The 14,924-nt window shown below is 46.1% G+C and overlaps 1 long non-coding RNA gene across 4 annotated transcripts in view; it reads left to right on the forward strand.

The window, feature by feature from the left end:
* LOC103674637 overlaps window positions 1-14,924 on the forward strand; it is a 44,261-nt gene that overhangs the window by 25,318 nt on the left and 4,019 nt on the right. The window contains exons 2-5 of one of the 4 annotated variants that reach the window (XR_005838628.1): window positions 5,019-5,714; window positions 7,360-7,438; window positions 10,151-10,220; window positions 10,492-10,583. This is a non-coding gene — a long non-coding RNA (uncharacterized LOC103674637). The remainder of the gene's footprint in view (window positions 1-5,018; window positions 5,715-7,359; window positions 7,439-10,150; window positions 10,221-10,491; window positions 10,584-14,924) is intronic. The other 3 variants (XR_005838627.1, XR_005838626.1, XR_571689.2) reach the window with 3 other exon arrangements.

Consider the following 14,924-nt stretch of genomic DNA (forward strand, 5'->3'; position numbering starts at 1 on the left):
CTTGCTTCGGCTTGGAGGGGGCTTGGGAGGACTCACGCTCAAGTTTCCCACACAAAGAGCTGCTCACAAATTCTTGCCCTCGCCCACCCTGGGGGAGACTGAAGTTTCCCAGAGTGCGGCTTGCTGCTCAGTCTTCATAATTGGCAGGTGGGGGGTGGGGATGATGATAGCCAGTGGCCATTGCCGGCCACTCCAAGCATTTGCACGTAGAATAATAGCAGTGGGAAGAGCTGACGGTTAATACGGTGCTTCCCATGTGCCAAGCTAGTTGAAATCATTCAATCGTATATTAATTTATGTTATTTCTCCTCGAAAGGAGTAGCTACCAGCATCCTCATTCTACAGATGAAGACTTAGGCTCAAAAAGGTTAAAAAAACTTGTTCAGGGGGCGCCTGGGTGGCACAGCGGTTAAGCGTCTGCCTTCGGCTCAGGGCGTGATCCCGGCGTTATGGGATCGAGCCCCACATCAGGTTCCTCTGCTATGAGCCTGCTTCTTCCTCTCCCACTCCCCCTGCTTGTGTTCCCTCTCTCGCTGGCTGTCTCTATCTCTGTTGAATAGAGAAATAAAATCTTTAAAAAAAAACCCAAAAACTTGTTCAGGTCATTCAGCTCATGTCAGAGCCTGGATTCGAAGATGGCTGGGCTCTGCGTTCTTAACCAGTACTGCACTTCCTTCCCATGAAGGGAGGATTCTCAGCATACCCATTTTATAGATAAGGAGACTGAGGCACAGTGAGAAGAAGGCCAGAGACTGCAGAGCCTGGGTCTTATCTGCGATGTCATGCTGCCGTCTCCAGGGAACATCTCCCGACCCCACACTTCACGTGGGAAGTAAGCGGAAGATATCACTAGGCCGGAGCAAGTAGTGGCAAGGCCGAGAATGCAGACCCCATCAGTCCTGGTACTGCTTCTGAGGCCCTGTGATCAACAAATAATGTCCCAGGCACCAGGAGCCGCATTCTCCTTGCTTTTGCTGCTTCCTGATCTCTTCATTTTCACCAAGGCTGTTAGTCAGGGTGTCCTGGGATCCTAGTCCCACCGGTTAAATAAGCGAACTAGGAAGGGAAGGCATCTTTTAAAATGTGATTCGCTTATTTATCCCATGACTTGTTCCTCCAAGGACTTGTGACAGTACACAAAAATGCCTCACCTTCTAGGAAAGAACATCAGTTAGGGGTGTGTGATGGGGTGGCTGGAATCCCAGCACTCCCATTCCCTCACCAGAGACCTGGATGGATCCCACCCTCTCCCTTCCCTGGGGTTTCTTTATTTGGAGATTGGCGATCACGTATCCCTGGTGGATTTGGGCGAACATCAATGACAGTTCACATAAAGCTCCTAGCACTGGCCTGGCCTACAGAAGGTGCTCAGTGGCTCAGTGGATCATGATGATGATGATGATGATGAATTATCATTCCCAGGCAGAGAATGATGCCACATAAGGAAAACAAGGGGTAGGCTCATAAACCGAAGCCAGCCATGAGGCCCATGCGAAGATACCTACTGCAAAGTTGTACTTGCTTTCTCAGGGCCCGGGTGAGGCCAGACACCTGATTGTTAAATCATTCATGGCACTCATAAGATGAAAAGAGCGCTCAGGAGAGGCGACTTCCCAGACTAAGGTGGAAAGAAAGACCTCTAGAGCCCTTCTAAGGAGGACACGGCAACGTTATAAACAGTGTCCTCAACAACTTCTTTAGAGTAAATGCGGTACCAAGTGCCACTGGTTGTCCCTTAACAGAGGCTAATGGCAACAAGGCACAGCACAATCCAATAGAAAGCATTCCACTGAGAGCCAACATAATAGAGTCCTCGGCTGTAGTGGCTTCACCAGAGGCAGTAATTGCTAATGCTTACTGGGCACTATGAGGGGCCAGTGAGGGCGCTGAGCCCTCCGTGTGGATCACCTCACTTACGTCTCTCTGCAACCATGTGAAATTGGTACTACGATAGCCCGATTTTGCAGATGAGTAAACCGAGGCCCAGAAAAAAATGTTAAGAGAGCTCCCCAGGGTCACAGAGCTCATAGCCAGGCTTCACACCTAGGCAGGCAGGCTCCTGGGTCCATGCCACTGCCCCTCTCGCTTTGGAAAACTTCTTGGACTCAACATCCTTGTAATGGTCCTTGTCAGCTGAGGCTTTGACAGATCTTGGGCAGCAGTGAATTCAAGGGAATGTCTAAATCTTGAGAAGTTCCTACGGAGCAGACATTCTGTGGGTTGGGTGAGTGTGGTGCAGTGTGGTTTCTCTGTTGGCCAAGATGGGATAGAACCAACAGATTCAGAAGGGCTTGAACTGAAGGTGCTCATGACCTTGCTCAGAAAAGGGGAGAGTAAACAGGGGAACAGGTCCAAGATCCACCTTAGCAGGGGATCTTCAGGGGTGCCTGGGTGGCTCAGTTGGTTGACCATCTGACTTTTGGTTTTGGCTCAGGTCATGGTCTCAGGGTCATGGGACTGAGCCCCACGTGGGGCTCTACACTCAGCAGGGAGTCTGTTTCTCTCCCTCTGCCCCTCCCCCCATGCACAGGCTCTCTCCCTCTCTCTCTAAAATAAATTAATCTAAAAAAAAAAAAAGAAAGAAAGAAAGGGATCTTCAGTCCACTTGAATGCGCAGACATATGGATGACGAAGGACCCAAAATTCTCTGTATATCATGGCTGCAATAATTTTAGTCTGAAAAAGTGTCAAGGCAGTGAAGTTCCTGTTTTGGCTATTTCAAAAAAATGAATATACGGCACCCATAGGATACTCAATGCACATTCCTTTTATTGTGATTTTTGCCTAAGATATTGGCCTCCTACACTATCTGGTGGGAAGCACTCCTAAACCCCCCCGCCCCATCTCAACCACCATCACAGCAAAATGATCCAGAAAGGCCAAACATAGCATTTGTGCTGTTTCTGCACAGTAGACATTGTGTGATCGTAATTGTAAAACAAGCAGGATTCTAAATGGTCCAGCCTTCTGGGCTCATCCTCTTTTTGTGATCCAGTGCAATTAGCAGAGTCCTGTCTCGCCTTCTGGGCAATCCAGGCCCTCCTCAGGATTTCCAGACACTCTCTGAGGGCTAGTGGTCTCCTGCTCAGCGCACTGGGGCTTCTCAGTCCCAGGGGTGACTGCGTTTTCCTTGCCCCTGTCACCCTCTGCTGTACAAAGCCCCAAGTCCCTTGTCCTTTGTGCCTTAGGTTTTGTGCTTGGTCTAAGCAGAGGAATTGGGGCACAGCAGATAGAGGCAATAGTAGAGAGCCGACTGTCCTGTCCCTTATCAGGATTACTGACCATGTTCCCTTAAGGCCCTGGCTTAGCATCATCTTCACGGGCTTGCTCTTCCTCAGGAGCTGTTGTCGGCCCAGCTGACTAGTTCCTCCAACCCTAAATTCCAGTTACTTCCTTACAGAACGGAGTTTAGCTCATTCTTCATTTTCCCCTTTACTTCCCAGGCCAAGCCCAGAGCTTGATTTTCTCACCCCAAAAGTCTCATCAAGGCCCATATAGCATGTTTCTTTTTTTTTTTTAAGATTTTATTTATTTATTTATTTTAGAGAGAGAGAGGGAGGGAGAGCACAGAGGGAGGATGAGAGGGAGAAGCAGACTCCCCCCTGAGCAGGAAGCCCAATGAGGGACTCGATCCCAGGACCCCGGGATCATGACCTGAGCCAAAGGCAGATGTTTAACTGACTGAGCCATCCAGGCGCCCCCAGAGTCATGGTTTTAAATAACATTTCCCCCCTGCTATATCATACACATCAGAGCTTACAGAATCGTTGGGAATTAAATTCTTACAAAGTAAAGACAAAATAAGAATATAATACAAATGATCAGAAATGAGCTTGTGAACCATGAGAAGTTCCTAAGTGCATGTTCCTAAGTGAAAGAAGGCAACCTGAAAAGGCTACATACTGCATGATTCCAATTCTGTGACATTCTGGAGAAGGCAAGACTACAGACACAGTGACAGGATCTGTGCTTGCCAGGGCTTGTGGGGAGGGAGAAACGAACAGGTGGAGCACAGGGGAGTTTTAGGCCAGTGAAACTGTTCTTGATGACGCCGTAATGGTGGATACATGGCATTATACACGTGCCTGAACCCATAAAACGTACAAGAACAAACTCTAATGTAAAGGATGAGCTCTGGGTAATACTGATGTGTCGCCGTGGATCCTCAACAAAGGTCTCACTCTGGCGGGGGACGCTGATAATGGGGGCGGCTGTGTGTGTGAGGGGCGCAAGGGGTGGAGGAGAAATCTCTGTACTGTCTGCTCAGGTTTGCTATGAACTGAAAACTGCTCTAAAAAGGGTGTTGATTTATTTATATATTTTTTTATTTTTTATTTTTTTTTAAAGATCATATTTATTTATTTGTGAGAGAGAGAGAGAGCACGCACAAGCAGGGGGAGTGGCAGGGAGAGGGAGAAGCAGGCTCCCCGCTGAGCAGGGAGCCCGATGAGGGACTTGATCCCAGGACCCCAGGATCATGACCTGAACCAAAGGCAGATGCTTAACCGACGGAGCCACCCAGGCATCCTGGTGTCTATTTTTTAAAACAATGACCCCAAACTGATGATGGCCATACGATATGACTAAATAAGGGATGGGGGCACTGGAAACCAGGGGGAAGAGATGGCTGTTGGCTGGCATGGCCCCTCCTAGGCTTTCAGGAGAGAAGGTGGAAGTGGGGCTGAATAAGGAGGGACAGATGAGATCAGATGAGTGGGGAGTTGGGGGGGCGTGTCACAGCCTGAGCAAAGGTGCAGAGGTGCCATGACCCCTGGCCCCCAGGATGGACAGGTGAGCAGGGGTGCGACTGGCGGGAAGAGCAGGGACCCTCCCAGGTGGGAAGGAGAAGCAGAAAGCCGAGGACTGTGGAGCCCCTGCCAATTGTTTTCTGGTAGCTTCTCTGAAGTGAGCATGTTGATTGCGGTTCCCTGTGTACGAGACACTCAACAATGTAAACTGCTAGGATGCAGTTCTCTAATTAAGTCTATTTCCTTACAACATGTGTTTGTTTATTACAGAGAGCTGTGATAACACAAGGGAGTCATGTCAACCTTGTCTCATGCACCAGCTGAACTCGGTGACACTAGCAACTTGGATCCCGACAGGCGGGGTGTTATGACTGCACCATCAGGGCTGGACCCCACTGCTCTGAAGGTGCTTCGTGTGCAGTGTGGGGCAGCTTGACCTGAGCGAAAGCAGCAAATGCGCCTCGAGTTGGAACCCCAGCCAGAGTCAGTAACACAGTGGTTCTCAAACTTCAGCCTGTGTCTGAGTCACCTGCAGAACGTGTTAAAACATGGAGTCTTATAACCACTTCCCCCAGAGACTCTGATTCAGTCAGTCTAGGGCAGGGATGGAGATTTTGCATTTCTAGAAGTTCCTAAGTGCTGCTGGTTGGGAGATCACACTTTGAAAATTACAAGCCTGCTCCAGACCCTTGACTTAGAAAGCTCTTCCTCTCTAGGTCTTCTGTGCCCTAAAGGACTTCAGAGCTGCGGAGAAAAGTGAATGGAAGCCAAGAGATGGAAACAACTACAGCATGCATCAACAGGTGAATGGATAAGCAGAAGGCAGCATATCCATACAATGGAATACTATTCCGCCAGGAAAAGGAATGAGATACTGACACACGCTACAACATGGATGAACCTCGAAGGCATTATGCAGAGTGGAAGCAGCCAGCTGCTGGGGCCATGCAGTCCATGATTGCATAGGTAGGAGATGCCCAGGAGAAGCACATTCATAGAGACAGAAAGCAAATCGGTGGTTACCAGGAAGTAGGAGGGAATGGGGAGCTGCTGCCGATTAGGTTTCCATTTGGGATGGTGCAAAGGAACACAAGCAGGGGGAGTGGGAGAGGGAGAAGCAGGCTTTCTGCTGAGCGAGAAGCCCGATGCGGGATTCGATCCCAGGACCCTGGGATCGTGACCAGAGCCAAAGGCAGACGCTTAACAAAGTGAGCCACCCAAGTGCCCCTCTTTTCTCCTTTGGAAAGAACACATTCTAGAGGGTTTTTTGTTTGTTTTTTTAAGATTTTACTTATTTATTGACAGAGAGAGAGACAGCCAGTGAGAGAGGGAACACAAGCAGGGGGAGTGGGAGAGGAAGAAGCAGGCTCCCAGCGGAGGAGCCCGATGTGGGGCTCAATCCCAGAACCCTGGGATCACGCCCTGAGCTGAAGGCAGAGGCTTAACGACTGAGCCACCCATCTAGAGGGTTTTGTGAGGCTTACATGACACAGGCCAGTTTGCCAGTTATAACAAGTGCCAGACATTGCTTGTATCTCCTTCTAGACCTGAATGGAGACACCATGCCTGATTTGTGTGAAAACCCTAGCATTGCAGTGTCTTGTACTGTGAGTTCAAATTTCTCCCTCCCCCTGAGAAGAGGGACATGTTTAGATTGAGAATTCATGATAACGGCCTCTCAAATCCATAATATGCAAGTGGAGGCAGAAATCCTCCCTGTGCTCACGTTCGGACTTTCTTTTGTGTACCAAGCTTTATCATGATGTAAACATACTCTAGGATAAAAACAGATAAATTCACACAAAAATTCCTAACAATAAATAAAATCCTTTGGATTTTTTCATGTTTCCGTACAGCCCTTATCTGTAGGTAATATAGGTAATATATTTTTATTCCTCTATAATTATGGCATTGATACATTCACATATTGCTTTTTTTCACTCAGTACTTTCTCTTCTGCGTTCGTCACGTTTCTATATTCTTTATTATTAACATTTTATAGGGTACATAGTATTTTGTTGAGTAGCCTTACTATGATTTACCTTTATATTCCTCTATTGTTAAGCCTTTTGATTGCTTCTAAAGTTTCAATATTAGAAATGGTGCACCATGAAATTATTTCTGCATATAACTTTAACTTCCTTTGGCTTATTTACTCAAAATAAAATTCCCATAAATGTTTGGATCAAGGGGCCTGAACATTTTAAGGCTCTTGAATGCACCATTAAATTGCTTTGGTAAAGGACTCTATCAATTTAGGCTGCCAGCATGGGGGGGTAGGGGTGGGTGCATCATTTTCAACAATGTGCCAGCACCGAATTTCATCATTTGAAAAAGGTTTCCAAACTGTACAGCTATAATCTAATTTAATAGAAGCTAATAAGTTACTGGGTCCGACTTTGCGCATGCATAACCTTTCTTCTCCATTCCCACTCTTTTGTAAACTCCTGGAGGGCAGCTTACAAAGCTTGCACATCGTAGAAAATCAATGATTACTTTTTGAAAGCGATGAAGGATTCAGGCAATCCTCTTCCTGATAATTCTTTGTTTTCTAATAGCTGTCTTTTTAAAAAATCAAGTAAATTACACTTTATTTCACTTATGTTTGTAGCCTCAGAGAGCTGTTTGCTGGAAAAACGTATGAAGATTTTGACTTGGTGGGAAGCAGACCTCCCCACCACAGAAAGAAGGTGGCTATATCCACGCTCTTTTCTCCAGCCCCTCTTTGTGTCTCCTGTCTCCCAACACCTGAAGAGCCGGCTCCAGGCGAAGCCAGAGAAAGCTATTTGCAGAGTGTATGGGAGGAAAAGGAACAGAGACAGGCCCCTGCTAAGCTATGGAGCTCAGTTTTGACTCCTGCAAGCAGAAAAGGGTTGGTGCATGTCCCCATGTACTTGTATTTGGTCCCATCGATTGAGATCTTGGGGATGAAAAACTGCTGTGAGTTCAGTAATGTTTTTAAGTAACTACCTATGTATTCTATTGATTACAATAGGGTCCACGTCAAGTTCAAAAATAGTAGTAAAAATCTGCAGGAGGCCAACTTATGCAGCCATGCACACAATGTTTGGTGTACATTTGCATTCTCGAGTTCTTTAGGTGTCCTTCTTTGCCCAAGTTGGGAAATGCTGCTCTGAGAATAAGCCAATGTCTTAATATAATGGAGAGGTGCTTACTGAGTTCAGATGACTTGTAACCAGTAATTGACTAGTATTTAATACTCTAAGCTACACCCTCCTCCCAAGCCTAGGAGCTCCTCCTTACTCTTTAATATTTATTTATTTGAGAGAGAGTGAGCAAGAGAGAGAAAGAGAGAGTACGAGCCAGGGGAAGGGCAGAGAAGCAGACCCCTCACCGATCAGGGAGCCCGACGCAGGGCTCGATCCCAGGACCCTGGAATCAAGACCTGAGCTGAAGGCAGATGATTTACTGACTGAGCCACCCAGGCACCCAACTCAGCATATATCATATCACAGATTCTTAAACTCAAGGAAACAGAGAGGTCATAATCCAGAGGTATCCAGGCCTGGCTCTCCATCAGTCTCTTGGCAAGCTTTACTAACAGACATATTCTGACCCCTGACTTGTCCAGACTCATCGGGACTGCATGTGGACCTGAAACCTGCACGTGGGAAAGCTCTCCTTGTGCCTCTAATGATCAGCCTGGGTTCGGAACCACTGACCGCCCCCAACTCCCAAGGCCGGCTTCCCTTGACTATCCTCTCTGGCGGGTGGTTGCACAAGCGTCACTGCATGACCTCTGACCCGGCACACTCACAGCTTTTCACAAGTGGTCGGAGTTGAACCAGTTCTTCCTTAGGGCAAATTGAAAGACATTTCCCCTACAAACGTTTCTATGGATTGGTCTCAACGGTACCTTTTAGAGCAACACAGAAAAACGTTTCTCCTGTTTTTTCCCCCAAACACGTAAAGATAGCTACTGTTTTCCTTCTCAAGATCTCTGTTCTCATTTCTGGGCTCTGAGTCCTGATTGCTCTGCCCTGAATATGGTTAAAGTGAGGTTAAAGTGACAAGGTGGGTGGCTGGTTAAGTGCATAAGCTGGACTGGTTAATTAGAGTGGACACTTGACTAGCAGTCAGTGGGATGAGCTCAAGGATCCACCCTACAGATGCATCAAGGGGCCAGGACAGATCAAGAATGGGACAAAAGCAGATGTTCCTTCAGGGAGCAAAACCGGGAAGCAGGAGAAGACTGGAGGCTGATGTTTGATTGAAACTAAGAAGCCTAGAAAATCTAAGAGTCGGGAGGGTGAGGCTGATGTGAGTTAAGAGTGGGGATGGAGGGGCGCCTGGGTGGCACAGCGGTTAAGCGTCTGCCTTCGGCTCAGGGCATGATCCCAGCGTTGTGGGATCGAGCCCCACATCAGGCTCCTCCGCTATGAGCCTGCTTCTTCCTCTCCCACTCCCCTTGCTTGTGTTCCCTCTCTCGCTGGCTGTCTCTATCTCTCTCAAATAAATAAATAAAATCTTAAAAAAAAAAAAAAGAGTGGGGATGGATCTTGGAGGAATAAGCTGCCTCCTTGGGTCTTGTATAATAGGACAACTTCATTCCCTGCCTCAGCAAATGACACCAACTACCCAACTGTCCAAACCAGAAATTTGGGGGTTCTCCTACAGTGCCCCTGCTTCCCATTGGCCAGTTTAATCACCAAGCCCTATTCTTTCTACCTCTAATATTTCCCCAAACTGCCTGTTTCTCTCCAGTGCTCTGTCTTCACCCTGGCCATTGTCATCTCACTCTGGTTTTGTTTTTGTTTTTTTTAAGTAATCTCTATGCTCAATGTGGGGCTTAAACTCAGGACCTCAAGGTCAAGAGTCAAGTGCTTTCTCGCTGAGCCAACCAGGCACCCCTGTCATCTCACTCTTGAATCACTACACAGCCACCTCATTGGTCCTCTTGCCTACAGATTTGGCTTCCTATTAAGTCTCCACAATGTGGATTCAGTCCTTATTTTGAAACACAAAGTGGATCATATCTCTCCCCTGCTTCAACAGCCTTCATTGGTTTTCCTATGACCTTCAGAATGAAATCATGCCCTTTAGCATGAAATGGCTGCTCCTCCTTGGGGGTACCTCACGTCCCACTTCCTCCCACCTTATTTCACCCACCTCAGGCTCTGGTCATCTGTGTTCTGGGTGGTCATTTCATAGATGCTACTGAACATATTGCCCCTGGCACCAGAAATACCTGCCCCAACCTTACCCCCATGCACCTGACTCATTGCTAGTCTGCTCAGCGTGCCTCCCCTGCCTACCACCTGCTCCCTCTCCCCATTATAAAGAACGTGACCCTCTCCAAGTGCCCTTATCTTATTTCTTTCACAGGATATAGTTACTGCGTATTGTAATAATTGGTTTATTTGCTTGCCTCTCCTCTACAGTGTGAGCTTCTTGAGGGCCAGAAAACATCTTGGAATCCCTAGTGCTTAGCACAGAGCTTGGCACATCAAGGTAAATGAAAAATATTCATCAAATCTAGGCACTCATACATTCACTATTAATGAATGAACAGTCCCTTTGAAAGACCAGCCCTTTAAATGGTCTCTATCTTGAAACATTATGTCCCCCTACCCAAGTTCAGTCTATTGGGTCATGATACTTATTGGTGACAGAGGGCATTGTTATTTAGAGGTTATGTATGTAGAAGGTACAATACCAGGTCACATCTCCTAGTTCACCAGGAATTAAAACATTTTTGGAATCCTTTCATATCTTTCATCAGGAGCGGAGGCAGCCAGGTGCTATGGGCATGACATGGAATCAAGCTTGGTTGCCAAGAGGAGGGGATGATGAAGAAGCAGATGAATTTGAGGGGTAAGGAGGATCTATGGCCCCAGTCCCCCAGAGTGGCTGACTTAGGCAATGGGAAATAGGACTAGAGAAGAGTCAGTCACCATCTTAGAGTTTTGGGTACATAGCAGAAATGGCAGAATTGGGGCATTTTGGTGGGTATCTGTACTAGGTTCCTAACATGGAGAATTTCTCCAGAGAGACAGTTTGTTCACCCTAATCTCATAGACAGACCTGATCTGGTGCAAGATTATGTATGAATTGGCCTGCCAATGGGACATTTGCACTGGCAGTTATTTTTAACATGATGGCTTTAAGAGATCTGGGGGCTGGCAGGAACTGGCATAAATGTAGCAGAACAAATGGGTATGAGAGGGGAAATTTAACTGTGGGGAGAAGGGATAGCTTGGTGATGGTGGTAGTGGAGCATAGAGAAAAAGTCATCTTTAATTTCTGCTTTGCAACAATTGGGGTATAAACTGAGGCTACAGTACAGAGGAACCCACTTGGGAGGATTCATGAAAATGAAATGCATTTCACATACGCATCTGGGCAGTCATAGCTGCCGTGGGTTTCTTGTAGGCCTGATAGAAAATGAGCTATGTTAGTAGATGCATTAGCCAATATGATGAATAGTGGTGAAAGACTCTGCCTTGGGGAGCTCGGGATAACACCAGTTACACCCACAGCCTAGTTACTGGGTTAAATTACTGGGAATGTGGCAGAGACTCAATGAAGAGCTGACCCAAGAACACTCCTTGAATATGTCCATTTTTTGTTGGCATCTCCTTATAGAACTGCCAGAAGGTCCAATTTATAAAATATAATGGTGGTGCCAACTGAGAAATAAGACACAGCCACGGTGTCTGGGAGTTAGAAAGTGCACCCTGGGGGTACCTGTGTGGCTCAGTCGGTTAAGCATCTGCCTTTGGCTCAGTTCATGATTCTGGGGTCCGGCGATCAAGCCCCGCGTTGGGCTCCCTGTTCAGTGAGGAGTCTGCTTCTCCCTCTGCCCCTCTCCCCACTTGTGCTCTCTCTCAATCTCTCTCTTAAGTAAATAAATAAATAAAATTAAAAAAAAAAAAAGAAGGTGTACTCTATGGTTGCCTCAGTGGCCAAACAGTGGCCGCTGGTCTGTGCCTTTTGCTGCTGCTCTCTGCTGAAAAATGCAAAGACAGCAAGGATGAGTTGTGACAAATTTCTGGGCGATCTTGTGCATTGAGCCTGCTGCCTTGAACTGGCCGGGGAGGCAGTCCTCTGGGCCAGAAGAGAAAACCTATGTTTCCGGACGCTCAGGATGCTGTGTGTGGTGATGTTGAAACAGTAGGTCTGATGCTTGGTCTCAGCATCTTAGACTCTGGAAATGGGTTTGCAGTGGTCCATGCACAGTGGTATGATAGACTGTCTGATTCCTATCCCTCTAGGTGGGATCTACAGCATCAAAATGTGACCTTGGTGGCCAAGTTCTCCTTTTTCCCAGATGGTCTCAACCTGCCCTGTCCAATATGGAAGCTAGTAGCCACATTTATATTAAATTGAAATTGATGAATCAAAATTAAAAATTTGGTTGCTAAGTCACACTAGCTGCATTTGAAATGCTCTGTAGCCACATGTGGCTACTTGCTCCTGTATTGATCAATGCTGATTACAGAACATTTTCATCACTGAAGAAAGTTCTGTGCGACAGCACTGGTCTAGATCTCTTTGAAGGAGAAGAATTTGTAGAAAGTCATGCTCCTGCAGGGTCGCCATGTTGGTGATATCTAGACCAGGAAAGGACAGGAGATAGGGAAGGGGTTCTCCTTCTCCCTGGAAAGGTTGCTGTGAGTCAGAACAGAGGTAAATAATTTCTTCAGGTCTTTAAAGATCCAGTGGATAACTCCTCAAAGGTATACAATTTTGGTAGCTGCTTTTTGTGGAAGGTCCTCAAAATATAAACACGGCTCATCTTGGAGCTGAGTGGGATAGGTGTGTAGGGGATGGTGTTGATCCATCTGGATGCCATACTTGAAGTTGATACAATCCAGAAATTTGACTCCCACCAGTGAAAAAGATGTACTTCTATAGTTTTGTATTTCACCTGTAAATCCAGAGGCATGTCAGGGCCTTTTAGATAAGGGGTGAGAAATTAATAGATACTGAAATCGTTTCCCTAAAAGATCATGCCTAGATGATAGTCCTCTCTCACAGTGTGGGTCTCAATAAATACTCTTTGATGAATAATTTGTTCCATAATGCTATTAAGCCTGATAAATGAAAGATGGCCCTTCCCTTAAAAAAATTGAAATAGATGATACCAATCTCATAAACTCTAATTCACAAGCCCAGGGATTATGAGAGGCACTGAAAGTATGAATGGCGTTAAGATTACTTTTTATCTTTGGGGTAGGCAGAATAGTGGCCCCCAAAGATATCCATGTTCTAATCAACAGAATCTGTGAATATGTTACTTTACATGGGAAAGCAGACTTTGCAGATGTGATGAAGTTAAGGATTTTGAGATGGGGCGATTTTCCTGGATTATCCAGGTGGGGTCAATGTCATTACATGAGTCTTTAAGAGCAAAAGTGGAGAACCTTTCTGAGTTGTGGTCCATAAAGAAATGTGACGAACACAAGAAGAATCAGAGAATTGTAACATTGCTGGGTTTGGAGACAGAGGAAAGGGCACGGGCCAAGCAATGCAGGTGGATGGCCTTTAGAAGCTGGAAAAGACAAGGAGACAGATTCTCTCATAGAGCCGCTGGCAAAAATACGGCCCTGCCCACCTTGATTTTAGACTTCTGATCTACGGAACTCTAAGATGATAGCTTTGTGTTGTTGAACTTGCTACCTTTGTGGTAATTGTTAATAGTGGCGGTAGGAAACTAATTCATTTTGTATAGAGTGGAAGATTATTAAATAACTTATTTTGAAAAATATAACTGTTAAGAAGATAGAATATTCATGTTCACTAATTAGCACATTCTTAGCTTGTAACAATTATGTATGAAGCCAAATTATAATACAATCATTGCTTGGTGAGCACAGAAAGCTTGCTTAGTGATTAGGCTGAGCCCAGAGGCTATTATGTCTGCTTCTATCCTTTACTTATCTGGGGTATAAGGCCTCTGAGAGTGTAATCTGGTAGAGAACACGACTGCCAAGACCTGGCCTGGTGAATTAGGCAGCAGCCATGCATGACTGTGGCATTGAAAGCCTTCTACCCGTTTCATAGCCTTAGCTCCCTGGTGTTATTTTTTTCACAAAGATGACCAAAGAAGATAGATGGCAAAACTTGGTTTTGATGAACTCTTCATGGCGGTGGTGGGTGGGTCGCATGGGATCTGCGTCCCAGTGCACACCAGTGTGACCTTGGTAGTAATGTTCATCACGGGCAACAAAGTCAGGATCATGGCTTCTGAGGACTCCGCACGTTTCAGTTCCCACACACAAAATAATTAATAAAATTGATATTCATTCTTAGCCTTGGCTCAGATGAGAATACCCCTGAGCCTCCTAGGCTCTCCAAGTGTCCTCGATAGACCATGGCTACGACCCAGGGAGATGGAGCTCAGCAAATGATCCCTTATTTTGCTATGGCACAACCCCTGCTTGACTTCCAGAAGGCATCGCTTCACCTTTGTGGAGAAAAGATGTGATAGCTGCCATGAGGGACTCAGGAATTCCGCCCACCAATTCCAACTTCTACTGGCTGGCTGACCATTTGCCCGCTTTTTTCCCTGTTTGTATGTGAACTTGACTTCACATACAAAGTTAGAACGGCAATTATACTTAAAATGAACGCATTAAAAAGTTGAAATATCATCTTATAGACAAGCACTCTCCAAAATTCCAGAAGGTATTTAAATAGGTAACAGATATTGCCACCCATCTCTGGACAGAGAGAATAACAGCATTACTGAAACTGGCTCCCAGACAAGTATGGACCATCTGCTTCCATGTCTTAGCAAAGAGACGAGGTTATGATGTAGGCATTGTTGGTGCAGCAATTCATGGATAGTGGTTCCTTATAATAATGCAAAATTGGGCTCGCATTTTTTTTTTTTTTTACTTTGCAAGGGAGCTAATGACTTTTGTCCTGTCCCTTGAGAGCTACCACTTAGAGTATTGACATTATAGCCATTTATTCCAAAAGACACCAGAGCTGGGGATGAATATAAGCCTCTTCACAAAACAAGGCACCTCAAGTTCATAGATGGTGTCCGATGTTGGTCTACGACTGATCTTAGTTAATATGACAACATCACTTCCTGAAAGTGATGAAGACTTGGTCTCCTTTACCTCGGGCAGGGGGGACCAGGAGTGCTTCCATTTCATGGCTCAATCTGCTATGCCTGGGGCTTGAGCCAGGACAGGGTCCTGA

The sequence above is a fragment of the Ursus maritimus genome, unplaced genomic scaffold, assembly GCF_017311325.1.
Source record: "Ursus maritimus isolate PB19 unplaced genomic scaffold, ASM1731132v1 scaffold_3, whole genome shotgun sequence".
Lineage (NCBI taxonomy): Eukaryota > Metazoa > Chordata > Mammalia > Carnivora > Ursidae > Ursus > Ursus maritimus.